Below are 15,747 nucleotides of genomic sequence, written 5' to 3' on the forward strand. Positions count from 1 at the left end.
TTAAAAGTTTGTTTATCTTGGAAGATTGCGCTGTTTATATTGTAATAAGGTGTCTTTAGAGTTATTCTTAACAACAGCTTTAGGTTGGAAGCGACAAAGTTGCTAACCAAATGGTATTCGACCTAAACGTAACTACTAGGTACTAGAATACGATACTTATAAGTATCTCAACTATAACCGCCTTGCTAGTATTATACATATTATTTATAGTTTCGACAGTCTGTCGAAATTCTGCACGAAATTTTGAATGAAATGAAAATGAAAATTTTGATGCAGTTTTCACCAATAAATAGCGTGATTGCTGAGAAAGGATTCGGTGTATAATTTATTGTGTTTATTTACGAACAAAGCCGGGCCGCTAGTAACTATATAAATAGGAAAGAATAGGTGTGTCTGTCTGTAATTAAATCACGCTAAAACGACTAAACTACGTATAATATACAGGTAAAGTAAAGCCTGAAAAAGATGTGCACCTATTTAAACGTCTGTTTGTGTTTGTATATTTTAAAAACCAAATCAGTTCAGACCTGATTTTGTGGAGATTTGGAGATCTAGTTGCATGAATTACAGTAAAACAATACTTAGCTTTTTCGGAAATCCACCATGATCGATGTGTTTGGACGAGGTGAAACACGTGGCCTATTCTGCAATTGCACGAGAAGTATACACACAAAATTTATTTATTTTCACAAAAATTAGCAATAGATTTATGTTTACCGTATCAAAATAGGTCCGTATTTAATATAAAACAGTGTATGATAATGCGTGGCATCGGATTTAAAATTTAAGGCATGCATGCCTTAAATTTTAAATTAGATGGGCAGAGTGGAGCTACACTATGAACCGAATAAAAATATATAAAACTTAAATATGTATTGTACATTTTATGAGTACTATTAACACTCATCATCATCTCTCGTCTTCCCTATTATAAACTGCCTATGATATGCTATATAATGCCTATTGTTTCATGAAACACTTAAAAAGAAAACTATAATTACAGCCTCATCTTGAAAATATTGTAATGTAATCTATTTAAAAAAATAAAGGCTTAATCCGGATTTCGGAGATTCACAGCAGAGTATGTAACCAACAACTCTAATAAAATATAGAATTATATCCATTATAACTGTATTTTTATCATATCGTATAATTAAAATAAACATAGTATATTAGCTTCACTTTTAAATATCTGGATTTAGTGAGTTTCGAATGGTTTTCAAGATAGAGTCCCGTGTATGATCGTCACGCGTCAGGACGTTCGAGATGATTTATACAATTTAGCGGCACCTGGATTACCGTGGGTACACTCCGGGATTTATACCGGATCAGGTCTGTTTTGAAACTACAATAAAGCTTTGGCGGGTTTTGGTTCCCGCCCTAGAAATACACCATATGCTCGCTCTCGTCGGTGTTGCAGGAGACGAATAACTGATACAAGGCCTTGTCTGGAAGTTTTATATATAATCTGTGAACATGTCAACGGCAACAGGCTACAGAATTCCCGTAGAAGATTGACATCAGGCGCGCGGCAGCTCTCATCATTGTGTAACATTTTGGTGCCGCGAAACCTTGTGTAATTGTTAAATTAAACACTAAAATTCTGAAAATTCGGCTGTGATTTTACAACCGTCCACCTACCTGATGTCTACCCACCTTGGGAATACTATTGTACACGGCCATGAAGAAGCCCTATTCTACTTCATATCTAGGCAGTAATCAGCTCCGCTGCTTCAATCAGATCAAATCTCAAAAAGAGTTTTTTGAGATTTTTTACATAGTTTAAATTCACAGTACTTAAAGTTGAGACATTAGCAATAGGAAGTCTTGCTGATTGACACTGCGACCTACCGCGCCTGGCGATACTAGCTGCTGATATCCTGGAGAAGGACGACGGAACACTTTCCTCTAAAAGTGCGACTATGTTTATCGTTAGTCGCTAGATCCAATCGCTAGATTTTGGTTTAGGCTTGTGGGAATCTGTCCCCTTTCAAACTTTACACGATCTTATTCTATATACGAATAGGTACTTTTTCTGTTTTAAGATGGCACCGATTTTTTATTTTTATTTAATTCATTTATTTTATTTGATTTATTCCGAAAACAAGGACATACAAGGCAATAAAAACAACGACTACTTTCCACTAGACGAGGCTTTGATTCTTTCTTTCGAGTATGTTCATTTGCTAGACCGATGTCAGATTTTATTCAAGTCGCCTAAAGGCATATGTGACTTTTCAATCACAGGCGGACGCTTCAAGAATGTTGATAACACAAATCAATGGACATTTTAAAGTGAACTTTTTAAGCGCACAAGTGCAGCCAGACTAAAAGATCAGCACAATGGTACTATCGGCTAAGCTAGACTGCGCAGATCTTACACAACCTAATCGACAATCTATCCAGCACATCTAGACTTATCTAGGCAGGCTGTGTGCCAGGGCTGGCAGGTGACTTGCACCAACCAGTGCATTCAAATGTCTGCACTCTTTCCTCTATTGTCATTGCTATAAATGATAAAGTTTGTGATTGTATTTGGATAAAAAACAAATTTAATAATTTCGACCTAGTTTTGAGAGCAGTCATTTCCTTGTTTAGGCTGTTTTTAGTTATCTGCTAATGTGGCTTATTTATCCTTTTAATTGAATACTACATGTACTCACTTCAGGAGAACATAACTTAGGGTATAATGTCATTTTTAGAAAGAAATTCGGTATTAAATAAATAATAAAAAAAAAATGTTTTTTCGGACAATGTGAATCCATATTTAACAGAAAGTAATAGGGACATTTTAGTTTGAAGTAATGTATTTGTTTTATTACTGACTTATGTACCGTACCGAAAAGTATCTCTTAAGAAACTACGGTCAAGCGAAGCGAAATGAACGCAATAAACTCTTAAATTACCAAAGGGATTGTTGTACGGTTTTCACCATCAGATAGTGTTATTCCTGGGGAAGGTTTTGGTGTATAAAAGTACAAGTAAGCACTCATGGTATGAACTATCTACAGTTTTAATAATTTTGCGTGGATTTCCGTCTCAAAATTAGGTAGCGCCTTATACCTTCTGGCGGGTCAAGCCCTGTACACGTTTCCATTAGAATGAATGTCTTGGCAGCCCTATTTAGGGCCGACCCGAGTGTAGGTCCTACGGGTTAAGATGTTTTAATAAAGACGTTTCATAATGTCGTGAAAGTTGTTTCAAGTTGGGAACCGAGCTTAGTGAAAACTTCTCTCGTGTACCCTTATCTGTTGTTGATGTGTCATCAACAACAGATAAGGTACATCTTTCGCTTTCACAAAACCTGTGGGAGTTATTTCTTATAAGGTAAGCAATTAACAGGAAAATCGAAAATATAAAGCACAAAATTAAAAAAAGAATGTAAAAATCTTAATCGCTCTCGCTTCGCAAGTGACATCGCGCACTACTTGTGTAATATGAACAAAACATTGAGAAATAAGAATATTTGTAAGGGAGAGGAAAGTAATATTTTTTTTCTATAGATTTCTTACCTACATAGTTTGAGAGGACAAGTCTGCAATAGACTTTATTCAATAGTTTATATATATTGTTTAATAACCTCATAATATCTCTAGTATTATGAGGTTATTAAATACAATGAATCACAAAGATTAATGGAATAAGTCGAAACAAATCATAACAATAGCGCCAAACTGTTGGTTAGCTAATTTCCTTTATAATTAGATAGCTGGTTATACTTAGCTATAAATTATTTGGATCTCGAGCAAAAAGGTCGTTGGTAAAACTGAAAATGCAATTTAATGCAACACAAAATTATCTTTGCCGGCACAAAACTGTACAATCACCCTGACGACCATAGAATTAAAAGACAAATTGGTATGTGAATTGATTTTGGAATGGTAAGAATAAGTTTGCGATTGGCTTACGCTTTGTCCCAATAAGTAGGCACATAATTCGTACAGAGATTAGCCATAAATTGGAGGCAATATATCGTTTAACATTCTAAGTACGGACCGCGGGCCGGAGGGCAGCCGCGCAGTTAGATTTTAGCTCGATTACGCACTACTAAGCGCTAGTGATGTGCATCGATCGATTATATCAATTTCGGTTATATGAGCGTAAATTTAAATATGTATATACACGTCATTATATTATAGTAGACAGAGCCAAGAGTCGCGAAACTCAAAGGCCAGTTTTAGTTATTGGTGGAACTGAGAAAGAAAGAAAGAAACACAGAAAGAAATGCTTTATTCGGCAAAAAAAATAAAGTAACAGTTTTTACATTTGTTATACATGGTCAAACTAGGGGTCTATGTCGAAAAGGATCCCAGCTCAGCTTTTCGATTTCCTGTGATGGTTAGTATCTACCTACATCCCTATAGGAAATTATATGACATGGTCATTAAAAGCAATTATATAAGGGCTTCCAGCCTTAGACTGCATACACGGAAATCCATCAGATTTTGTACTAGGCTTGCACGAATGGAATAAGGGTTATATTTCTTTGTGGTATAGTGTACACACTGTATAGTCATTGTTGCGATGTTTTATGGGGACGTTGATGTGCTGTTAGCTGTACAACCAAACTTTCATTTGCATACCTAACTACTAATATTATAAATGTGTAAGTCTGTCTTTCTGTCTGTCACGAGTGTCACGCTTTCATGGCTAATACTCTGGCCTATTATGATGAAATTTGGAATAGATATAGTTAATGACCCGAGGTAAAACATAGGCTACGAACATAGGCAGGCGGAGCAGCGTAACAGTTTTTGTCTTTTGTATTTGGTAGGTAATAAACTCAAAATCTAACAAAACAGTCGATTGAACATGCAACACTGAATAAAAAAGCCATTTCTAACGCCACAATTACGCCGTCCACACTAGGCTACTTTCAGGCAGCATGAGTAATTGTAATGAACCTCCACAAAACTACAGGTTTACGTAATTCATGCATTTCCTTACTTGCAGGGCTGCAATTGCAATAAAATCTTAAATCAAAATTAAATCAAATCATTAGTTCACAAACACTTACTACACGCTTACTACACGTCAAAATTTATATTAGATAGTAATTTTTCAAAAAGCCACAAGCTACTGACATTTCGGAACGACGAGATGAGACGAAATAACGAAAGAAACTCGAGGTGAGTTTCTTCCTGCTAATACAACTAGTAATTCGAAACTTGAGATGTGAAAATATGAATGACTACGAACGCAAAATCTTTTTTTCTCGTGAACATTTTCGGTGTCTTTCGCCGTTTTGTTCACACATCTATTATAGTTCAAGATTTATTCATCATATACACAGAAATATTTTTTCGAATTATATTGATAGGTAGTTCCAGAGATTAGCTTAGCTTAGCTTTCAAACTCTTCATAATTCACTAAATCGAGGAAACCGTGAAATATTATAATTATCTGCAGTTCAATTACCTCGTCGATGAAAATTTAATTTTATCTGTTTTATAATTGTCAAGATTTACATATCAAATAGCTTTAAACGTTGTCATCCTTTTTGCAGCAACATTAATATGCAACAGCTATTCCTGCTCGGATTAGGATGTCATTATAAGTAATCACCATATATTTAAAGCGGCTCCCTTGATCGGCATAACGTGCCTTTATAGCCAACGGTTACTTGCACCGGTATTGCTTGTGTGAACTTACTTGTTGTGAACAGGTTTATAGATAGTTCTAATACACTCAAGTGTATAAGGTCGACTGGAAAAGTAAGGCTGACTTGATGTCGTCAAGAGGATATGGGTGTCAATATTGCATATCGAAGACCATACGAACTGAAAAAGAGAAAGAAGGATAGCGGACCCTCGGCTCCGACTAGGATTTGGGTCTCGGTACGTCTCGTGTCTCGAAATTCCCAGGATTTTAAAATTTTCAGCAAATCCCAAATTCTGTGCCGACGGATTCTGGCTAAAATCGGAAATGCGCTTAAAAAAGAAATATATGTTTGTTCATTTGTTCACTGAGCTAAAAACTTGAGAGCTTGTTCACTGAGAAAAATTGCTTGTGACAGCCCTACTGTGATGAAATGCTGCGTGCAGATAATTAAGACGTCGCGCGGGCGCATAAAATGTCGATTATTCATTTTGTATTCGTTCAATCGCCCACATTGCTCGCAGGCCGTAAATTTATACGAGGCGATTTTCGTCGAATCGGTTTGATCGATTCGATAGGTGGCATGGCTAACTACCAATTTGTAATAATGACATAGTAATTACTAATTAGGTACTTGGATCAAAAATGTTTTTGTCAGAACAATATTTGACCGAGCGAGCGAAGTAAGCGAGTCAAACTCATTAAAATTTATTGTTTACGCGAGGTCTAAGTTTGCGGCTAACAACTAGTTAATTAATTTTCATAAATTAGCACATGTCTATCACTGTAGTGTCAATGTTTTATATTAAGTAGTTGGTGTTTATGCTCGTGTACCTGTATACGTACCTTAATTGAGATTTGTAACGATTACAAAAAGCTTAATTTCTCCGATAATAAACGCTATAAAACTCGTGATATTCTATTATTTAGATTTTGAAAAAAAAACATTATGGTTACATAGACAGATAGAGAAACACAAGGGCTGGCTATTTTTTAAAACTCATCACTCAAAAAACTTGAAAAATTTCACCTGTCAGAAACACCTTCATTGGGAAACCCTTTGCAGGATTTGACAAAGGGTTTCCCAAACCCTTTGTCAAATCCTGCAAAGTAAATCAAATAAATGTTAGCTCGTATCGTACCTTGTAATGTAACGCCACAACCACATGTTTAGCGAAATGAGGTGCAATTTATATGTGAAATTGGCGCCTTTTAATAGCATTTTCTGATTATATCCTAAACGCAAATAGACACTAGATTTATAGAGATATAAATGACGACTGTCGATAAAGTTTCCCACTTACGTATACGCCTTGAACAAACATGCCGAGTAACTTGGCGAGACAGTAAAAGCTACTCGGCCCAGACAGTGAAGCGAGTGAGTTCGCCCGCTATTTGAAACTGGCACAACAATACATTTAGATGTTTAATAACGAAATTAACACAACGATAAAAAAAGACGCTGTAATTCCAAATAAATTTCAGTGCTTGGCCGAGGACCTACTCGCCCGTTCACTCGACACGTGTGACAAAAGTAATAATTTTGCTAATTAGAATGCGTTATCGTCGCTTCATGATCATCTTGATCCGTCATGATCATGATCAGTATACCCAGGAATAAGTATTTATTTATTTATTACTTTCTACATTATTTCCCACCTGTTTTATTACATTTTATGTTAGGTACTCAGTTACAAATTATATACATTTTACGTGCATCAAAATTCACGTTTTATGCAGCCAAAGCTTGATAACTAGGTAATGTTTAATGATAAAACAAAGACCTCTACCGCGTCTGTCTATCGGTTCGCGATAAACTCAATAACTAATGCACGGATTTTCATGCAGTTTTCACCAATAGATAGAGTTATTCCTGAGGAAGGTAAAAACATAATAAATTATACCCCTAAAGGGTATAATTTATTATGTTTTTACCCGAGCAAAGCCGCGACGGACCGCTAGTCTAGTATAAAATTATTTTAAATAAATATTGAAATTAAAAATATCTGGAATCGAGCGGGAATTAAGCCGCCGCCTCTGTCTATACGTATTAATGAGAGGGCGTGAATTCCATTCCGTCCAAATTTTCATGTCATTATTATTTTCACAATGAGTTTCGATGCGATTTTTACTGAAATTGTGATATTTTCCACATAATTTGGAGGTAATACAGACCCATAAAAGCCGGGTCGCGTTGCTAGTATTAAAATGATTTAGAAACAAAACATGACAATAAATTAAGACAAATCGAACATGCTAAAACTGAACATATCATTACGTCATGATATATCACAGGTTATGTAAGTAATGAGGTGAAAGACAAAGAGATACGGAACCACAAAGGGACCTGCGTGAATGTATGCCAGTAGAATTGTATATACTTAGATACTTAGTACATAGAAAGACCTTTTGTACATTACGGCAACACCGAAGAATCTAGTAATCAGTAGACATTGTTAGACAATACAACCATACTCCATACTAGAAACAAAATTACAAATATTTTATCTTTTTAAGAAATGTTATAAATGAATGAGTTAACTCAAAAACTACTAGAACGATTTTGATGAAATTTTGCACAGAGGTAGACGAAACCTTCAGGAGTAACATAGGCTACTTTTTTATTAAGGTTTTACCCCAGCGAAACAGGGACGGGTCGCTGTAATACACATAATATGGTACCACCGTAGGATAGGACTTCATATCATTCCGCGATTGTCATAAAAGGCGACTAAGGTATGTACACAAAGCTTTGGCAGCTGATAGCGTTGTAAGTAATTCATCCAAATTCGAAAGTAATGAATTTAATCAATTTTCCCGTTATAGCTACCTTATACACTAATTAGTCTCCCCTGTACCACAGATGGTAAACTAATTAGTTTCATTTGCACCATCCATATTAATACAAAGTCATATTAAAAATTATCCAGTTTCTTATTAATACACAAATGCAAACTTAAAACATATTACGTAAACAATAATGGATGACGAAAAGCATGAAAGGGGTAGCCGGGGTTCCTGTAAATGTTAATTGCACCCTCTCTATTTCTTATGCAAGGGACTGAGCAGTGCAGCTTGCAGGCAATATTTTCAGGCCAACTGAAGCGGGATTACTGCCGTCTTGCCTCGTTTAAACTGTTTAAAACAGTGGCTCTCAAACTTCGGTGTCTTCCTCATAATTACCTTCTTATTCAGAGGTTTAAACGACCAAAATTGTTAAGTTGTTTGATTGGTCAATCAAACAAAAACGTACGGATTTCGATGGAATTGCAAATACATAAAAAGATGGAATGTTGGGCGTGCATGTACCTAAGAGGGACGACAAAACTTTTCAAAGCGAGACGAATAGCTTTACTTAACTATAGTATTTACCTCTATAGAATGAGTTATAGTAAAACTTAGTAAGGTTCATAAACTATATTTAATAGTTGGTTGCAACTAACTATACACTACAAATGTGGAGGGAATTTCGAAAAGAAGTCTTAATAAGAGGTAAAATTACAATCGACTAAATTCTTCCGATCAGGTAGGTATTTATGTGAAAACTTAACGGTTCTTTATGTTTATTCGTCACCTTCTATGGTTTATTATATCCATGGTTTATAACAAGAAATAAAACCATTACTGTGGCTGAGACATCCTATTATTTACAAGAAACGAATGTTGTGACTGAACGATCTTTACCACTTTTAAAGAAGTTGACGCGAAATGCAGTTTCGCATTGCTGATATCGCATAGATTTGCGTATTTTTTCTGTATTCTGAGGCATAATTACACAATGACAAGGAAGCTTGACCCGAACCAAATTTGATCCTTTCAAGTTGTTTTTTTTAAATGTTTTCTTATTGCCGATACTTTTCGACAGACGTTTTGCGCTAGTTTAATTTGACAACAACTGTTGTCAAATTAAACTGACAACTGTCAGACCGTATCGGATCATAGTGTTAATCATAACTTCTCCGTTATTTCATTTATTTTCATTGCATTACATAATTACGTTATAATAACGTTATAGTCAAATGGACCTTGTACCTAACAAGGGTCTAGGTAAGTAGTCAAATACACATTAACTTACTAGCCCGCCCCAGCTTCGCTCAGGTAAAAACTAAAGACATAATAAATTATACGTACACCTAAACCTTCCTCAGAAATAAACTAAATATTGGTGAAAACCGGATGAGAATCAGTCAGTCGTTTTCGAGTTTATCGCGAACAGACAGACATATGTTTTTAACCCCCGACGCAAAAAGAAGGGTGTTATAGATTAACGTCTGTGGCATCGTAGCTCCCAAACGGATGAACCGGTTTCGTTCAGTTTTTTTTGTGTCATAGATAATTTTATCCTGAGTGTTCTTAGCTATGTTTCATTAAAATCGGTTCAGCCGTTCAAAAGTTGTAGCGAAATGAATAGGTATTGAAAGTCGGCGGTTTTTTAATTTGTCTAACAAATAATTATATAATAAGTAAGGAAGAATTAGCATAAGGATGCAAGGTATTCTGCGACAGTAATTAGCACAACACAAATGAACGCAGGCTGGTATGAAGTTGAGAGGAAATATATTGAAAACAATTGTTTGAGAGCCACTGTCGGAAGAATATCCTTCCTCTACAATAAATTACATCGAACCACTGACGGTTGCTAAGCTGCTAAATTAATTATCCATCACGTCGGATAATTGCGCCATTATATGAAGCGATTCGACTAAATACTACTTGCAATTCAAGAAAAGAATAACTCCAAACTACATTACCTTTTTTATTTAATGTACTTTTTAAGTTAAAAAAAAGCAGAATAAAATTTAATATAGAACAGGCTCATTTACAAATGTTATTTTCGAAAAATGATGTCTGTGGAAGGGTGTACCATCAATATTCTTTTATCTATGGTCCATCAGATGATGCTTATAATAACGCATTGTCATGGAAACTGAAGGGACGTGGAAAATGTTAACATTGTAAGATAAGCGGAAGTAGGTACCTATTTACAAGTTTCAAGATTTAATTATAACCGACAAATATTGGAACATGTAAATAAAAACTTGTAAAAAGAAGTAATAAGGTTTATTTTATGTATTTACTCGTATTTTAGTACACAAAATTAAAGCCATTAGGTATCTATTACTTCCAGCACTAAATATTAAGTCACGGTAATGGAATAACTGTGTATGTTCGTGAATATAGCTCTTATCACTAGGAAAACCTGTCGCTAACCCCACAAAGTTAGTGTGGCTTTCTTAGTAGAAGCACGTAGAAGCTAGGTGTGAGGCTCAACCGCCAAACGCATAACCTGTTTCCGTATTCAATACAAACCCCGAAAAAACAAATAAATAAACGTAGGCAATTCTTGTTAGGTATATAACCAAATTTCTCAAATGATTGTCCAACAGCCACATGACAATATTCGTAATGTCAATGCAATGTGATAAATTAGATGGTTCAAATTATTTCGCCCGAAATAGTTGAAATTCAAAGTTCCCGGGCATTATTAATAACGTTATAATGGCCCATAACATGTATACTGTACACGTACATTACAATAAAAGTGGAAAAGAGACAGAAAATTGGTTAAACTTAAGAGCGGTTGGTATACCTACGCTAGTCAATTTTCTTTTTTTTTTTTCACAAGCACTTTTTCACGTCATAATCTAGGTCAATTTAATAATTATTTCTCAAAACTTATATCTTGCTATGATGTTGTGTTCTACTCATGAATTGTTACTCTAACCGGCCTATCTTGACATTTCTCCAGCTGCTTTTACACCTGATAGGTGCAACTAGTCACCTTTAGATGCGGTTCTAGATAACGAATGGAACTAAGAGTGATGAAACTTTCCCATACTAGGCTATCTATTCCATTTGTCAAATAGTTTGACACAAAAAGGAGACGCTGTTTATTTTCACAATAAATTATTTGTAATACTAAATATCTATTTATCCTGCATTAAAACCATAAAATAATTCATTATTTTACAAATTATTTACGAATTTATTTACTTACCTGATTCACTTTACTAGTTTGAAGCGGTGGTGGTGTAATCAAAATAATAAAGATCCCAGGTTCGAATCAAATCGTTTGAATTATTACTAACTAGCGGCCAGTCCCGGCTTCGCACGTGTAAAAATAAAAATAAATTATACACCTAAACCTTTGGTTTTTAGAGTTTATCGCTAACAGACAGACAGACGCGGCAGTGGACTTTGATTTATTGTAAGGAGCCTGATTTTATATAATATTCAAATCGCCATCTGACATGTCTTTTACTTACCTACCGCCATCTAGTTGTATAAACTATAAACGTCAACCATGATCGAAGCTAATGATGATTTCATGAAAAATATTAACAATACACATTAACAATTTTCACTAGACACTCAAGCGCCTACCAGATGACATGTGCTTATATATTTAATTATGTTTATGTTATTTTGTAAATATAATAATCGTTTATAATCCCTTTTATCCGTTCATTTGATGTCTGCAATCAATATTTAATTTACAATCACGGGGAGCGCCGTAAAGTATGCAATTTATGACAATACAACGCAGAATATTTAGTTATGTAGCAGCTCACTTCTGTTATCAGGCATTCTATATATTTACCTGCACATTTTTTATACAGAGACACTGATGACAGGTAAGCTAATATAAATTTATTATATTAGGTGATTTAGCGTAAATTTATAAAAATAAGATTTGTGGAGTCTTAAGAAAAGACCACGAATTCACAGGACACAGATCTACTTATATCTATAGGAAACAACCTCATTGTCAACAAATAATTACACAGTGTTTATTTATAGGCATTTAGTGAAATATAAGATATGGGTCCCTGCCTGTGACATCGGTCTACAGGGTAATTACAACTAGTTATCATTTTATTACGCTTAGTATTTCACAAGAACTGCGTTGCGTGGAGTAATTGTGGTGTTACTTGGCCAAACAGGACCGGAATCAGTGGGTTATCAAACTATTATATATATTTATTCTACTAAAACTTATTTATTGTTTATTTATCTGTTTGGTACTTATATACCTATAGTGCAATACCATCTCACTGACTAAAACATCGGCAGAGATTGATCCTTGTAGCGCAGAGCTATAACTCCACTTGACCGGAAAAGAAACCTGTGGTTACGAGGATAACGGCTGACGAGGGAACTCCTCAATGGTTTACTGGACGCAAATAATTATTTTATCACGCATTGAATGCAATAAGATCTCTCTAACAACAATAAAAGCTTGTGTAAAAATGTAATTTTTGTAAAAAAAATATTTCTAAACATAACTAGAATGCGGCGCTGACTGAAAATATATTTCAGGCCGTCATAATAGTGACACCATAAAATTATATAGTGGTCGTTCGCAGCAAGATATTGCTATAAAGCTGTCGCTTAAGTTATTTGCAGGCTTGTAAACTTAGCTTATAAACAATTGGAGATTAGAGACCAATGGTTCCGTTATGATTGGATAATAGCGCGCACGACTGTCTCAGCCTTTACGGGATCTGTTGTGTTGAATGTTTGTTTTATTTAACGAATTTACAGCCTAGGGGTGGGGTATGATTGGTTTATGAGATCGGAGAAGTACAGGACAAACGACGACGGTTAAAAAGGCTGGTAGAAGCGTTTATAAACTGCCGCACACTAGCAGCACAATAAAATTAATAGTAAAATCTCCTTTGTTTTTTTTTACTTTTCACTAAATGAAAAAAAAAATTAATAGTGGCGATTGCAGAAAGCGCCCTCTTCATCAACAAATGCTAATAACAGCCAATAAGTAACGTAGAAAAAAATTGACATTTCGTTGCAATTGCGATATTTTCACAGCATTCTTCCATCTCGAAACACTTTCGAGAATCAAGTCCTGCAATAATGACTTATCATCCTATTCAGAATTTGACTTTTGAAGCCTCCACATACAATTGGACCTAACTGTGATGTCGAAACGAAGCAGTTTAGTAATTTCCCGCGTTAGTGACTCCGCAGTTCACCGGCTGAATAGCTGGCATCAACATTTCGATACGGTCTTTACGGCACACCGAGGTGCGACCTTATTACGTGTCGCCGGCCTGCACGCAGTCAGATCAAAAGTCAATCAGATTCCTCTATATCTGCTTGCTTCGTAGGTATTACACTAGATGGCGGTAAGTAGTCGTGAAAGTCATTGTCAGATGCCTTTATGCGACCAGGTGCTAGCAATAACAAACTCGATGAATCCTGCATGGTAAATTGTTCAATGATCCAGCCTCTTTTTAGTTACGAATCAAATTTTGGAAAACAGAAAAATTACCACCTGCGCTCCGGAGAATCCTGGAAGTTTCGAACGCACACCATGTATATTAATACATGGTTTCCGCCCTAAAATAGGACCAGAACTATTCCATGTCTTCCCGTCTTGAGAGCTGATAGACAACAATATCATTCCTAAAGAGAGTTGTTGACGCCGAATCTTCAAAATTCAAAGGTTGATTTTTTTGCCTGTCTTCGACACGTATTTCCATACATGATGCCGACTGAACACAATCGAATTCGGACAGATTCCGACGCGAATGAACAGACATTGCGTTTTGCGTAGTTTGTTTGTATGAGAGTATTTATCTCATACAAACTAAAAAAAAAAACAAAGTTTATTTTATTTATCGCAACAAAAACCTCGCAATACCTATACCGAAGCCGCCGAAGATCGGCAAACTGTTCTGCGACAATGTACCTACAACCGGCATTAGAATGAGCAACATGTATAACTATTAATATGATTTCTAATTAATACACATTCTCGCAGATATACATATCAGACATACATATACAGTTCGTAATAAAGAGCTAACACATTTATCTTTCATTTAGGTAGATAAGATTGTTGCAACAGAATATCATTAGAATAATCTCCTAAGTCTAATATATACGGGAAGGTAGGTACCTATTAGGAATAAATCATTTTCATTATGTTTATTGCTAAACGGTTTATTCTAAATCCCCTAAAGATAGCTATAAATCTCTGATGTCTATCGTATTGATTGTATGCATACTAGCGTGGGCTATTGTACTTAAATACTATTGTGGCGTGTCTAGGTGCGGTGCGCTTACGCATTGATGCTATCAGACCAAAGGTCTTTGAAGGGAAGCCAGTTTGAGATTGATATTTGCAGTTCTAAAGGCCGGTTCACGGTTTCGGTCTAAGCGGTCTGTGAGTCTAAGCGACGCGCGGCGCGACGTTCAAACCAACTGGGCTTAGAGCACGCCACGTACTTTCAGAAGCGACTAGCGTAGCGGAGCGATCGAGGTGGACGTATTCAGAGTTGGAAATTATGTCGTTAACCAAATTATCTCATTATACTTTGTTTAGTAAGTAGCAATTTTTTTTTATTTAGAATAGAATTCTTGATATCTAGGAGTGCACGAATTAAATCAAGATAGATATAATCGCGCGGATAAATCAACAATTCTAGAAAACATTCTTTTATTTCTTTCCACAATATTTTTAAACACTTCTGTATTATGTTTCAACATCTACTATTGATCCCCTGACAATGCTCGCCGCAGCCATTCGCTCGGTGAAACCAGCGAGCGTTTTCGCTGTACGCGAAGTTCGAGACGGCGGCGCGACGGCGGCCAGGCAAATCGCGACACGATCCCGCTCGGAGCGGCAACATCGTAAACCGGTCGTAAGGCCGTGTGCTGCTATATGAGTATTTCATAAGTCGAAATTGCAAATTATGTACCTATTATTGTTGGTTTTAAATCGATATGAGCATTTCTTACGTCAAAATTGATATTAACCGATGTGAACATTGCTATTCTATTCTATTAATATGTTGACTTATATTAGTTAGGTTTTGTTTGGTTTATTTAGAGAAAATACATACTTCAAGGCTTAGCTTCCATTATATCAGGTCGCGTGGAGGCCAGATTTCGCCTCATTTTCGTCAAAAAGGAGATATTAGGACTAAAAAAGTGTGTTTAGGTGCAGAATGTCGAATTTTGTCATCGCTAGACATTTTGAGATTTGTATATTCTATGCACAAACGAAAAAAAATAAGGTGTATCTTATGTTATACGAGCGTACCTGCTCTAGAAAGTTAAAATAGCACTAATATTTGAAATAATCCTTAATTTAACCATGGAGCAAAATGAAACGCTTAATAAATG

This window comes from Plodia interpunctella, chromosome 23, assembly GCF_027563975.2.
Source record: "Plodia interpunctella isolate USDA-ARS_2022_Savannah chromosome 23, ilPloInte3.2, whole genome shotgun sequence".
NCBI lineage: Eukaryota > Metazoa > Arthropoda > Insecta > Lepidoptera > Pyralidae > Plodia > Plodia interpunctella.